This window comes from Marmota flaviventris, chromosome 2 (genome assembly GCF_047511675.1).
Source record: "Marmota flaviventris isolate mMarFla1 chromosome 2, mMarFla1.hap1, whole genome shotgun sequence".
NCBI classification, from domain to species: domain Eukaryota; kingdom Metazoa; phylum Chordata; class Mammalia; order Rodentia; family Sciuridae; genus Marmota; species Marmota flaviventris.
Genome location: NC_092499.1, coordinates 67575184 through 67591790, shown reverse-complemented (window position 1 = coordinate 67591790; position 16607 = coordinate 67575184). Strand labels below are relative to the sequence as shown.

The 16607-nt window shown below is 40.0% G+C and overlaps 1 protein-coding gene and 1 non-coding gene across 2 annotated transcripts in view; one reads left to right on the top strand and one right to left on the bottom strand.

Annotated features, from left to right (window-relative positions):
• The first annotated feature begins 250 nt into the window (after nucleotides 1-250).
• Fut8 (fucosyltransferase 8) overlaps nucleotides 251-16607 on the top strand; it is a 309903-nt gene continuing 293546 nt past the window's right edge. Inside the window, exon 1 of the mRNA XM_071607956.1 lies at nucleotides 251-348. The gene's annotated coding sequence lies outside the window, so the exon portion shown is untranslated. The remainder of the gene's footprint in view (nucleotides 349-16607) is intronic.
• On the bottom strand, nucleotides 6850-6922 carry Trnaa-agc (transfer RNA alanine (anticodon AGC)). Its single transcript has one exon. It is a non-coding gene; the product is annotated as a tRNA-Ala (tRNA).

Below are 16607 nucleotides of genomic sequence, written 5' to 3'. Positions count from 1 at the left end.
ATAAAAATAAAAAGGCAGGCCGAAAAGAATAATTCTTGGCCTCAGGGAACCATTTAGTCTTTCTAGCTAGCTTTGCCGGGGGTTTGGGTTCTGGGTCCCGAGGCTACGGGGAAGAGTTCAGGACGGGAAGCTCATTTTCCGGCCCTCTGATTGGCCGGCTCGCACTCCACTCACGAGGCTGTCGGCTCTGATTGGGTCCTGCGACACCCCTCGGCCTGAGACTACTTTGTGTGCCGGGGCGGCGCGCCCAGGTCCTCCCGCTCAGCTCGCGGTCAGGACTGGCCGGAGGTAGCTTTACGGCCCACTGCTCTGCTTCGCGGGCGCCAGGAATTTCCCGAGTCCGAGCGGGTAGGAAGCATCCTAAGGAAAAGTCTCTCCCTCCCTCCCGGTGCTGTTCTCTTCCCCGTACTCAATAAACTTCCGCTTCAGAGGGCTGCTGTGGCCGCGGGTCGGGAGAGGCCCGTCCCGCTGTGGCCCTCGTGGGGGGTCTTTCTCTTTGCGCAAATGTGGACACATAGCTCCCACAAGACAGGGCTGCGCTGGGCTGCGTGGGAGCGGTGCCCTTGTGGGATCGCGCTGCGAGCTGCGGCCGAACGGCCGGACTGGGCTGCAGGGACTGAGTAGTAGCAGGGACTGAGTAGTAGCAGCAACAACAGCAGCAGCGACCACCCCTAAAAGTAGGAAGGAACATGCTTCGAATCCCCATAGCGGCTCCACCTTCGGGCCGCGGAGGTCGTCCCCCCGCCCCCCCCCCCCCCCCCTTCAGGCGCTCTGAAGAAAACGGCGTTCCCTGAAGGTGGCTCTCCCTGGCAGAGGTGCGCTCGACTCGCGCCCCCTCTGCCTCCAGCCTTAAGGCGGTAGAGGGCGGCCTGCGCCTGTGTGCGAGCCGGACTCAGCGTCCGTGCGCAGCCTCTGCCTTGCTGGAACTCTTGCCGTCCCGCTGTGGCCCGAGGCTCTTAGTGGCGGTGGATGCTGCAGCTACGCTTTCCACGGGCTCAGCGAGAAAGGGGGCGGGGAGGAGTTCTGGCACATGCCAGGGTCGCCGTAGGAGGCAGCGGCCAGCGCATGCGCGCTCTCTCCCAGAAGCGTGGAACGCTGAGGGGCGCGCGCCCCCATCCGCGCGTGCCCGCCCGCGCCCCCATCCGCGCGTGCCCGCCCGCGCCCCCATCCGCGCGTGCCCGCCCGCGCCCCCATCCGCGCGTGCCCGCCCGCGCCCCCATCCGCGCGTGCCCGCCCGCGCCCCCATCCGCGCGTGCCCGCCCGCGCCCCCATCCGCGCGTGCCCGCCCGCGCCCCCATCCGCGCGTGCCCGCCCGCGCCCCCATCCGCGTGTGCCCGCCCGCGCTGGCCGAGGCTTCCCCGCCTGCGCTTGTTGTCGGAGCCGCTCCGGCGCGTGCGCGCGTTATCTCGGGCCGACCCTAGTGGCCGGGTTCCCTCGGTTCCAGGCCCCCGCCCCCCGCCGCCTTCTCTCGGCCCCCAGCCAACCGGTCCCCTCCCTCTCCTCGCGGAATGGGGCCGGTGCTACTTGGGGTCGCGCGCCCGGGACCCGGCTCGCGCTCGGTCTCGCGCTGTCAGCTACTGCCCGGCTCGCGCCGCCTCGCGCTCTCCCTCAGTCAGTGGCGCCGGAGGCTCCGTTAAGCGGCGACCGTGGTTCCTGTTTCCGTTTCTTCCTCTCCCTTCGGTCGGGAGTAGCATCCTCCACCCAGCCACCCCTCCCACTCCCCCATCGCTGGGCAGCTGCGGCTGAGGGTTGTGGCGGCGGCGGCGACGCGAAACGGCGGAGACCCTTGCTCCCGCCTCGGGTAAGGGGGCGTTAGGAGTCGGGCCCCGCGCGCCTCGGGTATTGGGCTGGGCGAGCGCGGGATCTGTGGAGGCTGTGGGGCTGTCTCTTCTCTTCTCCGGGCGACCCCTGGGCCTGTTGCTGCAACTGCTGCTGCTTATCCAGCGGCTCCCGGAAAAGTGGGGAGGGAGACCCCGGGAGCTCTGGCGGGTGTCCTGGCGCGGCCCGGGAGGCACGGGCAAGGGTTGAGGGGTAACCACCGCCAAGCCGGGACGCTGCGCTGTGGCAGCCACCGCGTCGCGCATCCTTGCTTAGGGCAGGGGCCGAAGCGGAGGAGAGGAGAAGGGATGGGGGCGGGGGTGGGAGGTGTCCCTCAGCTTTCCATATCTCCAGACTGCACCTACCCTTTGGGCAGCGCTTGGTGCCTGTAGTCACCGACTGTGGGAAGGAGGATGCCTCTGTGTTATGGGGTTTCTGGGAGGGCTTCTCAGGCTACAAATCATGGAGAAAACCCGCACAAAGATGCGCTGGCGGCAAGGGGCCGATGCAGGGCAGTTAACGGCGTGACTGCCTTAGTGCCTCCTTTTGATGTGCAAATGTGCTGGCGGCTTTTGAGTGCCTAAACTTGTTTGGAAAGGTTAAATGCGCTTATATTTATTAGTTCAAGGAGGTTTGTCCTGCCAGTGTGAGTAGGTTGTCGGATGCAGCACCTGTTCTCTTCATGGTGGGAATTGCAATCTTCCGAGACGCAACGTATTTAAGTTAAATGGCAATGTCAGGGTTAACGGGTTTACCTCTGATGAGCATTTAGCATTTTGGTGCATATTACCCTTTAGAATGAGGATACAAGCAGGGAGAAGTGGCGTGTTTTTCCTATCTGTGTTTAAATTAAGCTAACTCAAGAAGGTGGACCCAGGAAAGCCGGACTGCAGTAGATAACCCCAAATCTCAAGTCTTCTGTAAGAGTGTAATGCAAATTTTTTATTAAGAGTTAAACTTGTCACGAGTAACTGACTTGACTTTGGCTTATCTCTATAGAAACTGTAAGTGGGTTTCATTATAGATTTTTTTCATTTCTGGGGTTAAGTGAATTAAGTGCAAATTAATTTTTTTGATTAAATTGGAACATGTTTTATGCCCAGTTCTCTAAAAAAGGTGCACCATATAGAAAGTATTTTAGGGGAGAAATTATACACTGAAATGTGTAAGTTGTCTCTCTTCTTTAAACTTAAAACAACCTAAATCCCTAAGCCAATTGTAAGTTCCTGTTTGTTGCTATCCTTGTGAAGTATATTATAAAGTGTGTATAGAAAGTCTTAATTATAAATGTTGTGTTAGTTATAAAATGCTATTTATAAATAACTACAGTAGGAAGGACAAAGTAGAAAAACAAGCATTTGAAATTGTGATTTTTATAGGCTTTAATATGTAAAAATGTAGGGAGTTAGATGAATAGACTTGGAGGCATGGATTTTTCTTTTGCTGCTCTATAAATTGAGAATTCTGTTTGAATTGAGCAGAACAGCTGGTATGAAACTTGCATAGTTTGCAGAAAATATGCAAAAATGTGTCTTTGATCAAATAGTTAACATGAAGGGTGTCTTGTAGTTTACTAGGAGAATGATTCAAAATAGTTTTAATATGGTACTGTATAGATTGTATTTATGTTTGTGAATTTATCTAAAAAGTCACTTTAAGTTGTTTTCCTGCAGAAACAATCATTCTGATTGCATTTTGGAATGTTTTATTACAAATTCTAAACAATTAATTTTTAAGGAATAGGAATATCCTTAAAAGTATGAATTTTGAAATTTGCTAATGGTTTGAAAAACTTGTGTTCGTCGTTTGTTGTTTTAAATGTAGTTACATTAGTAGGTTGGTCTGGAGGGGGAGCTAGTGCCAAAGCAAAGTATCGCTTAATAGCTGTTTGAACTTTGAAAACACTAAAACCATATTTTTTGACCAGGAGAAACATAAATTTTTGATTAAAAAAGTAGGGGAATTAATGTGGGCATATATCTGCACTTAGTTATTTGTAGGGTGCACATGTTATAATTACAAAGTAATCATCTGAAATAATGAAAGGAAGTGTTTAAGTTTCTTGAATTTCTCACGTAAAATATCTGAAAATATGTCCTAGTGTGTGATAGTCTTTTCTCAACCTTCTTGTGCAGCACATTGAAAGGGAATATGTGTTCTTGACCCTTTGTGCAATTGTGTGTTAATTTTTTTCTTTCTAATATTTGTAGTCCTAAAAAGTGTTTCAAGCAGAGTCTTGTATAGGTGGAGATATTAATTTTATAGTAAGGTTGGTATTTTTCAAAAGTGGAAATACTTTAAAAAAGAAATGGAGGGCTGGGGTCATAGCGTAGTGATAGAGTACTTGCCTAGCATGTGTGAGGCACTGGGTTTGATTCTCAGCACCACATATAAATTAAAAAAAAAAAAAAAAGGTCCATTGACAACTAAAAAAAAAAAAAAAAAAAGAAAGAAAGAAAGCAGTATCCCCGTGTTACTTCTTAACCTTTATAATTGTTGTCTTCTATAATATAATGCAGGGGGTCTAGCTGATCTATTAAATTGAACTTGTATCTTTGATTTTGTGGTCTGTGTCCCTTATTTAGATTTCTGAACTGTCATCAGTTAGATATGTTGTTTTATTTCTGATCATTCACATGTCTTAAATTCAAGCCTAGAAACTGATAATGATGTGTAGATTAAATCATTAGCATATTCACTTTTCTGAGGACAAGAGTTGATTGTTATCTGTAAATTATGTAAAGAGAATCTCAATGATGATAAATAAAAAATAATTTTTAAAATTTATTTAATGGTTATTTTTGTTTTACTATCATCTGCAATTAGTAAATATCTTGGTTTAATTAAATGATAGATGCACCTGTTTCATTTTATAACACATACATAAGTATAGAAGAAAGTGTGTCATTCCATTTTATGAACATAAAAGTAAATATTTTTTAAAAGTAAGTTTTTCTTTTCCTTTTGTGTATGTGTGTGTGTGTGTGTGTGTGTGTGTGTGTGTGTGGAGGGGGGTACTGGGGATTGAACCAAGGCCCTTAAGGATATTTGGCAAGTGCTTTACCTCTGAATTATACCCCCTGCCCTTTTAATTTTACTTTGAGATAGGGTCTTGCTAAGTTGCCCAGATTGACCTCCATCTTGTGATCCTCCTGCCTTAGTCTCCTAAATAGCTGGAATTATAGGTGAGTGCCAAAGCACTGGGCTGGACTAATTTTTAAAGAGCCTTAAAAATATCTTCGGGGCTGGGGATGTGGCTCAAGCGGTAACTCGCTCGCCTGGCATGCACAGGGCGCTGGGTTCGATCTTCAGCACCACATAAAAATAAAATAAAGATGTTGTGTCCACCGAAAATTAAAAAAAAAAAAATATTAAAAAAATTCTCTTTTTAAAAAAAATCTTCAACAAAAGTGTATTTTTGGGGTGTGTGTGTGCATTTAAAAAATGTGTTAGAATTGATTAATATCAAGTCTCAACCTTCTTCTCTTTGCATTCTCTCTTGCCTAAATTTCCCCTCCTCCAACTACCCTTCCTTATCTCACAGTTTTCTTTTTGGAATGATTTAAAATCAAACCAATAAAGTTAACCTTATCACTCAACTTGTGGAGGTTTTTCTTCCTTGACTAAATAACTTTATATGAATCTCTAAAATATTTTGAACATATAACTTATATAAACTTTATATGATACTGTACATTTGTCTTTCAGTAAAAAAAGAGCAAATTAAATGTCTATGATATTATGCCATGGATGTCAATTACTTCTTGTATAACACTTCACAGAAAGCATAACTATAGGGTTAATTTTATTTAAGGTTTCTTTTAAGAAGTCTTTATTTGATAAAACCTAGTATCCTACTCATATTACTATTTAAAAACATTTCTCTGTGATAGTTTTGGTCATAAAAAGATGAAGGGTGGAGCTGGGGTTGTAGCTCAGTGGTAGAGTGCTTGCCTAGCATGGGTGAGGCACTGGGTTTGATCCTCAGCTCCACATATAAATAAATAAAAAATAAATAAAATAAAGATAATATCTCCATTTACAACTAAAAACCAAGAATTGTACTGGTTGGTAGCCAGCCTTGTTGGAGATAAGGGAGTTGTTCCTCCTCCCCCTCCTCCTCCTCCTCCTCCTCCTCCTCCCCTCCCCTCCCCTCCCCCTCCCCCTCCCCCTCTCCCCCCCCCCCCTTCCACTTTCTTCTATTTGTCACCCTTTCCTGGCAGTGGTAGGAAATATGAGAATTGACTTTGGGTTTTCCTTTTTTTCTTCTTTCTTTCTTAAAACATTAGTTCTTAATGTTATAATAGGTTTTTTTTTATAATGAATTTGTTTACTTTTGAGATAGTAGGCAAAAGATCAGAACATCATTTTTATACTTTGGTGGTACTAGAGATTGAACCCAGGGCCTTGCAGATGGTAGGCAAGTGCTCTCTACACAGCTGTTATTTCCAGTCTTTTAAATTTTATTTTTGAGACGGGGTCTTGCTTGCTAGTTTCTTGTGCTAGTCTTTTAACTTGCGATCTTCTTCCATCAGTCTCGCCAGCATCTGGGATTACAGGTGTGTGCACCATGTACTGCAAAGTTTTAATATTTTTTATTGAAAAATAAATTTGTAATTTATGGGACTAGTGGTGTATGTAGCCTAGTGATTAGAGCACATGCTTAGAATATAGGAGACCATAGATTCAATCCCCAGCACCAAAAACAAACAAACAAACAAACAAAGGGGTTGTGGAAGATGGTTTATGATTAAGGGTCATGGATCAGTCACATACTTATTCTACCTAATGTTTAATATAATCCCCTCTTCTACTTTCCTGGAGTGCATTCTCATGTCCCTTATTTTTATCTTCATCTATAGAGTTCCTGACTTCGAGGAATTGGTTTTTATAAAAACAAATTCTTCACCTGTTTTGTATGCCTCATTGCAATAATATCAAATACTATGTTCATTGAAGAGAGCTTTAAAAAAAATATTTTTAGCTGTAGATGGACACAATACTTTTTTAGTTTGTTTATTTAGCTTTTCTATGTGGTGCTGGGGATTGAACCCAGTGCCTCATGCATGCTAGGCAAGTGCTCTACCACTGAGCCACAACCCCAGCCCAAAGAAAACTTTTTTTTTTTTTTTTTGTATTAGGGATTGAACCCAGGGGTGCTCTGCCATTGAGCTTCATCCTCAGCCCTTTTTATTGTTTATTTTGAGATGAGGTCTCCTGCCAAGTTGCCTAGGGTGGCCTTGAATTTGTGATCCTCAGCCTCCTGAGTAGCTGGGATTTTAGGAGTGTGCCCAGCTAAGAGAACTCTTAAACTCTTAAACAGTGTTCCTCTACTTAAGGGAGTACTCTAAGTGGGTTTAAGCCAGCTATTGTGAAAAGTTCGCATGGAGTAAATGTATTTGATAATTAGAGCCCTAATTGTTTGATTCAGTTTTTCCAACATGTGGAGTTGTACTTGTACCTAAAGGAGAGGTAGAGATTTAGTAGAGATTCTGTTACAGTTTTTGTGCTTTGAGTTCTTTGAATAACTATTCAGTTATCAAATGTCAAAAAATTAATAATTTTGAGAAAACCTATTCAAAGTTAGAGCTAAGTCAGGGTAAACATTTTGCTTTCTTTTTCATAAGTTTTAGATTTTTCTCTTTTAAAAAATTTAGTGAAACTCTAGGGTTTAGGAAGGAGGTAATTGAAATTCTTGGCCAAAAGGCTTTTCTTTATGCTTGGTAAATTGAGCCTCAGCAGTGTTAGGAATGGATGTTTAGTGAGTAATCCTGATTGCCTCCTCTGACGTAATTAGAGACAATTAGGCCTTCATTAACTAAAACTCTTTCCCCCCCCCCCCAAAGGTTCAAATATTAGAAGTATCAGCTTGATAAATAGTGGTGTATGTAGCCTAGGGATTAGAGTTTGTCAGTTATGCTAGGATGAGAGATAATAGTTGCCCTTAAAAGAGATTCTATTAAGTGCTTAAATTATAATAGCACAGGATGTAATGAAAATGAAATCACCAAAGAAGTTTGTTTGGAACAGTTTTGTTAGACCAGATAAGAGTAACAGAATATATCCTCTATTCTGTAACTGTCTGCAGAGACTTGGAGCAATACAGATAGTTCCTAAAATAAAAAATAATGATAAATAAGTGTTTTAATAGGAATTATGTACAAATTTCCTCTGTATGTTTGTACAGTTTTTTTTTAAAGAGAGAGAGAGAGAGAGAGAGAGAGAGAGAAGAGAGAGAGAGAGAGAGAGAGAATTTTTTAATATTTATTCTTTTTTAGTTTTTCGGTGGACACACATCTTTGTTTGTATGTGGTGCTGAGGATCAAACCCCGGCTGCACGCATGCCAGGTGAGCGCACTACCACTTGGGCCACATCCCCAGCCCTATACTGTTCTTAATACTTTGTTTCCATTGCAAATGTAAGGCTGGAAAATAAGGTACCTAACTTTTGGAAATTCTAAAGGGAAAAGGATCTGAAGTTTGGAAGAATGCTGCTTTCTTTATGTTAGAGTGATATAGTACTTTTTATAGTTTCCTGAGAGCTGTAAGATCTTGAAGCTAAAATCAGAATTCCTTATTTGTTTAAGTGAAATTTTGTTTTCTTACTACTTTTACTAAGGTATAATTGGTAAATAAAAATATATAAATTTAAGGAGTACATGAAATGGTTACTACAATTAGTAATTATTACAGTGATTACTAGTCAAGCTAATTAACAGTCAAGCTAATTAACATGTTAATTAGCTCACAGTTAACCATTATATGTGTGTACTAAGAACATTTAAGATCTCCTCTTTTAGCAAATTTCAAGATTCATGACAGTATTACTAACTGTAGTCAGCCCGATATACATTAGATCTCCAGAATTTATTTATCCTGTATAAAACATCTTGCACTGAAATTTTTGTACCCTTTAAACCAGCATCTTCCCATTTTCCCCTGTCCCTAGTATCCACCATTCTGTTTTCTGCTTCTATGAGTTTGACTTTTTAAAATTTCACATAGAAGTGAGATCATATAGTATTTGTCTTTCTGTGCCTTGCTTATTTCACTAAATATAGTGTTCTCTGGTTTCATGCCAATGACAGTGTAGGGGAGGCAAAACTTTTCCTTTATCCTTTCAGGTTTTTCCCCCTAACCTGGGCCTGAGAATTAAATTAACATAAAATAGATCAACAAGAGAAAAGAATACAAACTTATTTAATACAAATTTTATATGACCCAGAAGCCTTCATAAAGAAATGAAAACCTAAAGAGTTGAATGCTTACATTCAGTAGAACAGTGGCTTGTGTCCCAGTGACTTGGGAAGTTGAGTATCATGAGTTTGAGTCCAGCCTCAGCAACTTAGTGAGACTCTGTCTCAAAATAAAAAGGGCTGGGAATGTAGTTCAGTGGTAAAGTGCCCTTGGGTTCAGTCCGGAGTATCCTCCTGTTCTCCCCAAAAAAGTAACTTGTAAAAAAGCAACCAAATTATATGAGGAGACTTAAATGATAAGAAATATTTTAATAAGGTTTGCACAAAATTCTCTCCATTTCAGCCTCTTCTCCTCAGTAAGAATGTTGATTCCGTTTAGTATCAGGAGGGTATCTTTCATGTGGGAATTTCATCTCCTGCTTTTAAGATATGGAAGTTTAGAATAATTCTCAGGTGCCTTTAACTCAAAATTATCAATATGCCAGAATGGCCTGTTATTTACTTTTTCAACAGGATTTCTTCCTTTTTTAAGGCTGGATAAGATTGCACTTTACATATGCTTACACATACATTTGACCTCCTGCAGCCCTGTATCCCACAGATTGATAGAGCCTGGGATGTAACTCAGTGGTAGAGCACTTGCCTAGTATGCACAGAGCCCTGGGTTTGTTCCCCATTACTGCCATGAGCAAACAAAACAGAAACAAAAAATCCCCACCAAAAATATTCAAGAGACTGAAGATTGTAAATATTTGGTGGGGGGGAACAACAACAAAAAAACCGTGCATCCATCCCGAAAATGTATAGGCTCTTTCTTGTTGTTATGACACAAGAAGTATGGTATAACAGCTATTTATTTAGCATTTGCATTGTGTTAAGCATTATAAATGATCTAGAGATCATCTAAAGTATACGGTAGGAAAAAAAGTATATGGTAGGATTGCATGGGTTATATGCAAATACTATGCCCTTTTATATAAGGTAATAGGGTATCTGTGCTTTTAGTTATTTGTAGGGGTAGTTATTTGTATGTATTCTAGAACCAATCCCCCACAGGTACTGAGGGGCCATACTATATTTTCTTTACTCATTGATGGACACACCTAGGTTGATTTCATATTTTATCTATTGTAAATAATACTTCAAAGAACATGGTGGTAAAAGATCTCTGACATACTGATTTCATTTTCTTTGAAGGTATACCCAGAAGTGGGATTATTAGAGCATATGATAGGTCTGTGTTTTATTTTGGAAGAATCTGCATAGTGTTTTTTTATAATGATTGTACCAGTTACCACCAACAGTGATAAAAGGGTTTTCTTTTGTGTACTTTCTTGTCAACACTTGCTGTCCTTTGTCTTTATGTGAGTAGTCACTACCAGGTGTAAAATGATATCTCATTGTGATTTTTTTTTGTTCTAATTAGTTATACATGACAGTAGAATGCACTTTAACACATCATACATAAATGGAGTATAACTTCTCGTTCTTCTGTTTGTATATGATGTAGAATCACATTGGTTGTATAGCCATATATGCCATGGGGTAATAATGTCCAATTAATTTTACTATCCTTCCTCCTACCATACCTGCTCCCCTCCCTTCACTTCCCTCTGCCTAATCCAAAATAACTCTATCCTTCCCTAGCACTGCTCCCATTATTTTGAATTAGCATCTACATTATCAGAGAAAACATTTCACCTTTGGTTTTTTGGGGTTGGCTCATTTCACTTAGCATGATATTCTCCAGTTTCATACATTTACCTCAAATGCCATAATTTCATTCTTCTTTTTTTAAAAATATTTTTTTAGTTGTAGATGGACACAATACTTTTATTTATTTATTTATTTTTATGTGGTGCTGAGGAATGAACCCAGTGCCTCACACATGTGAGGCAAGCGCTCTGCCACTGAGCCATAACCCCAGGCCAATTTCATTCTTATTTAAGGATGAATAATATTCCATTGTGTATATATACACCACTGTTTCTTTATCCATTCATCTGTTGAAGGACACCTAGCTTGGTTCCATAGTTTAGCTGTTGTGAGTTGAGCTGCTATAAACATTAATGTGGCTGCATCAATGTAGTATGCTGATTTTAAGTCCTTTGGATATAAACTGAGGAGTAGGATAGCTGGGTCAAATGGTGGTTCCATTAGAAATTTTCTGAGGAATCTCCATACTGCTTTCCATAGTGGTTACACCAATTTGCAGTTCTACCAGCAATGTATCATTGAGGGAATTTTGGTACCAGGGATTGAACTCGGGGTACTCAACCACTGAGCCACATCCTGGGCCCTATTTTGTATTTTACTTATTTGTATTTTATTCAGGGTCTCACTGAGTTGCTTAATGCCTCACTGTTGATAAGGCTGGCCCCAGATCTTCCTGGCTTGTTGTGATTTCGATTTACATTTCTATTATTATTAGCAATGATGAGCATTTATTCATATACTAGTTGGCTGTCTGTCAGTCTCTCTGTCTGTCTATCTATCTATCTTATATTATTTGGTGGTGCTGATGATCAAACCTAAGGCCTCATGCATGTTTAGACACGCACTCTACCAATGAGCCACATCCCTAGCTCTACATGTGTTTTTTTGAAAAATGTTTATTTAGGGCCTTTGCCTGCTTTTTAATTGGGTTATTTGTATTCTTGATATTGAGTTGTTTAAGTTCTTTAATTACTGAGTTCCTTCATAGTAATTTATTTATTTGCGAACAAAGAAAATTACATTTTTTGGGGGTTAATTAGGATTACAGTCTGGGAAAACAGAGTCAAGCAATCTTGAAAATGTATTCTCCCTTCTCAGTAATTTAAAAAAAGAAGTTTGTTGAAGTATAATTTATATACCATAAAATTCATAGCTCAAGTTTTAGTAAATTTATACAGTTGTGCAACAATGGTCCCACTCTGGTTTTAGAACACTTTTATCTTCCAAAAAATCTCCCTCTTGCCCATTTTAAAAAAAAATTTTTTATTGTTGGTTGTTCAAAACATTACATAGTACTTGACATATCATATTTCACACTTTGATTCAAGTAGGTTATGAACTCCCATTTTTACCCTGTATACAGATTGCAGAATCACATCGGTTACACATCCACTGATTTACATATTGCCATACTAGTGTCTGTTGTATTCTGCTGCCTTTCCTATCCTCTACTATCCCCCCTCCCCTCCCCTCCCATCTTCTCTCTCTACCCCATCTACTGTAATTCATTTCTCCCCCTTGTTTTTTTTTCCCTTTCCCCTCACTTCCTCTTGTATGTAATTTTGTATAACCATGAGTGTCTCCTTCCAATTCCATGCAGTTTCCCTTCTCTCTCCCTTTCCCTCCCACCTCTCATCCCTGTTTAATGTTAATCTTCTTCTCATGCTCTTCCTCCCTACTCTGTTTTTAGTTACTCTCCTTATATCAAAGAAGACATTTGGCATTTGTTTTTTAGGGATTGGCTAGCTTCACTTAGCATAATCTGCTCTAATGCCATCCATTTCCCTGCAAATTCTGTGATTTTGTCATTTTTTAATGCAGAGTAATACTCCATTGTGTATAAATGCCACATTTTTTTAAATCCATTCATCTGTTGAAGGGCATCTAGGTTGGTTCCACAGTCTTGCTATTGTGAATTGTGCTGCTATGAACATCGATGTAGCAGTGTCCCTGTAGTATGCTCTTTTTAGGTCTTTAGGGAATAGACCAAGAAGGAAAATAGCTGGGTCAAATGGTGGTTCCATTCCCAGCTTTCCAAGAAATCTCCATACTGCTTTCCAAATTGGCCACACCAATTTGCAGTCCCACCAGCAATGTACAAGTGTACTCTTTTCCCCACATCCTCACCAGCACTTGTTGTTGTTTGACTTCATAATGGCTGCCAATCTTACTGGAGTGAGATGGTATCTTAGGGTGGTTTTGATTTGCATTTCTCTGACTGCTAGAGATGGTGAGCATTTTTTCATGTACTTGTTGATTGATTGTATGTCCTCCTCTGAGAAGTGTCTGTTCAGGTCCTTGGCCCATTTGTTGATTGGGTTATTTGTTTTCTTATTGTTTAATTTTTTGAGTTCTTTTTATACTCTGGATATTAGGGCTCTATCTGAAGTGTGAGGAGTAAAGATTTGTTCCCATGATGTAGGCTCCCTATTTACCTCTCTTTTTGTTTCTTTTGCTGAGAAAAAACTTTTTAGTTTGAGTAAGTCCCATTTGTTGATTCTAGTTATTAACTCTTGTGCTATGGGTGTCCTATTGAGGAATTTGGAGCCCGACCCCACAGTATGTAGACCGTAGCCAACTTTTTCTTCTATCAGACGCCGTGTCTCTGATTTGATATCAAGCTCCTTGATCCATTTTGAGTTAACTTTTGTGCATTGTGAGAGAAAGGGATTCAGTTTCATTTTGTTGCATATGAATTTCCAGTTTTCCCAGCACCATTTGTTGAAGATGCTATCCTTCCTCCATTGCATGCTTTTAGCCCCTTTATCAAATATAAGATAGTTGTAATTTTGTGGATTGGTTTCTATGTCCTCTATTCTGTACCATTGGTCTACCTGCCTGTTTTGGTACCAGTACCATGCTGTTTTTGTTACTATTGCTCTGTAGTATAGTTTGAAGTCTGGTATCGCTATACCGCCTGATTCACACTTCCTGCTTAGAGTTGTTTTTGCTATTCTGGGTCTTTTATTTTTCCATATGAATTTCATGATTGCTTTCTCTATTTCTACAAGAAATGCCGTTGGGATTTTGATTGACATTGCATTAAACCTATAGAGAACTTTTGGTAATATCGCCATTTTGATGATGTTAGTTCTGCCTATCATGAATAGGGTATATTTTTCCATCTTCTAAGATCTTCTTCTATTTCTCTCTTTAGGGTTCTGTAGTTTTCATTGTATAAGTCTTTCACCTCTTTTGTTAGGTTAATTCCCAAGTATTTTATTTTTGTTGAGGATATTGTGAATGGAGTGGTTGTCCTCATTTCCATTTCAGAGGATTTGTCGCTGATATACAGGAATGCCTTTGATTTATGCGTGTTGATTTTATAGCCTGCCACTTTGCTGAATTCATTTATTAGCTCTAATAGTTTCTTTGTAGACCCTTTTGGGTCTGCTAGGTATAGAATCATGTCATCTGCAAATAGTGATAATTTAAGTTCTTCTTTTCCTATTTTTGTGCCTTTAATTTCTTTCGTCTGTCTAATTGCTCTGGCCAGTGTTTCGAGAACTATGTTGAACAGAAGTGGTGAGAGAGGGCATCCCTGTCTTGTTCCAGATTTTAGAGGGAATGCCTTCAGTTTTTCTCCATTCAGAATGATGCTAGCCTGAGGCTTGGCATAGATTGCTTTTACAGTATTGAGGTATGTTCCTGTTATCCCTAGTTTTTCTAGAGTTTTGAACATAAAGGGATGCTGTACTTTGTCGAATGCTTTTTCTGCATCTATCGAGATGATCATATGGTTCTTATTTTTAAGTCTATTGATGTGGTGAATAACATTTATTGATTTCTGTATATTGAACCGGCCTTGCATCCCAGGGATGAATCCTACTTGATCATGGTGCACAATTTTTTTGATATGTTTTTGTATCCGATTCGCCAGAATTTTATTGAGGATTTTTGCATCTAGGTTCATTAGAGATATTGGTCTGTAGTTTTCTTTCTTTGAAGTGTCTTTGTCTGGTTTAGGAATCAGGGTGATGTTGGCCTTGTAGAATGAATTTGGAAGTTCTCCCTCTTTTTCTATTTCCTGAAATAGCTTGAAAAGTATTGGTATTAGTTCTTATTTAAAGGTTTTGTAAAACTCTGCTGTATACCCATCCGGTCCTGGGCTTTTCTTAGTTGGTAGTCTTTTGATGGCTTCTTCTATTTCCTCAATTGATATTGGTCTGTTTAGGTTGTCTGTATCCTCCTGACTCAATCTGGGCAGATCATATGACTTAAGAAATTTATCGATGCCTTCACTATCTTCTATTTTATTGGAGTATAAGGATTCAAAATAATTTCTGATTATCTTCTGTATTTCTGAAGTGTCTGTTGTGATATTGACTTTTTCATCCCGTATGCTAGTAATTTGAGTTCTCTCTCTTCTTCTCTTCGTTAACATGGCTAAGGGTCTGTCGATTTTATTTATTTTTTGAAAGAACCAACTTTAAGTTTTGTCAATTTTTTCAATTGTTTCTTTTGTTTCGATTTCATTAATTTCAGCTCTGATTTTAATTATTTCTTGCCTTCTACGTCTTTTGCTGTTGTTTTGCTCTTCTTTTTCTAGGATTTTGAGATGAAGTGTGAGATCATTTATTTGTTGGTTTTTTTCTTTTTTTAAGGAATGAACTCCAAGCAATGAATTTTCCTCTTAGAACTGCTTTCATTGTGTCCCATAGATTCTGATATGTTGTGTCTGTGTTTTCATTTATCTCTAAGAATTTTTAAATTTCCTCCTTGATGTCTTCTATAACCCATTGATCATTCAGTAACTTATTGTTCATTCTCCAAGTGATGCACGATTTTTCCTTCCTTCTTTTATCGTTGATTTCCAGTTTCATTCCATTATGATCAGATAAGATGCATGGTATTATCTCTACTCCTTTATAATGTCTAAGAGTTGCCCTGTGACATAATATATGATCTATTTTTGAGAAGGATCCATGTGCTGCTGAGAAAAAAGTGTAACTGCTTGTTGTTGGGTGGTATATTCTATATATGTCAATTAAGTCTAGGTTATTAATTGTATTATTGAGTTCTATAGTTTCTTTATTCAACTTTTGTTTGGAAGATCTGTCCAGTGGTGAGAGAGGTGTGTTGAAGTCTCCCATAATTATTGTATGGTGGTCTATTAGACTCTTGAACTTGAGAAGAGTTTGATGAACATAGCTGCACCATTGTTTGGGGCATATATATTTATGATTGTTATGTCTTGTTGGTGTATGGTTCCCTTAAGCAGTATGTAGTGTCCCTCTTTATCCCTTTTGATTAACTTTGGCTTGAAATCTATTTTATTTGATATGAGTATGGACACTCCTGCTTGTTTCCGAAGTCCATATGAGTGATATGATTTTTCCCAACCTTTCACCTTCAGTCTATGTATGTCTTTTCCTATCAAATGCATCTCCTATAGGCAGCATATTGTTGGATATTGTTTTGTGATCCATTCTACTATTCTGTGTCTCTTAATTGGTGAGTTTAAGCCGTTAACATTTAGGGTTATTATTGAGATATGGATTGTTCTTCCAGTCATATTTGTTTATTTATGTTACTTAACATGGTTTGTTTTTCCTCTTTGATTATTTTTTCCCTTTACTGTACTACCTCCCTCTGTTGGTTTTCATTGTTATTTTCCATTTCCTCTTCCTGTAATGTTTTGCCGAGGATGTTTTGAAGAGATGGTTTTCTAGCTGCAAATTCTTTTAACTTTTGTTTATCGTGGAAGGTTTTAATTTCATCTTCCATCCTGAAGCTTAATTTCGCTGGATACACAATTCTTGGTTGGAACCCCTTTTCTTTCAGCATTTGAAATATGTTGTTCCAGGATCTTCTAGCTTACAGAGTCTGTGTTGAAAGATCAGCTGTTATCCTGGTTGGTTTACCCCTAAATGTAAT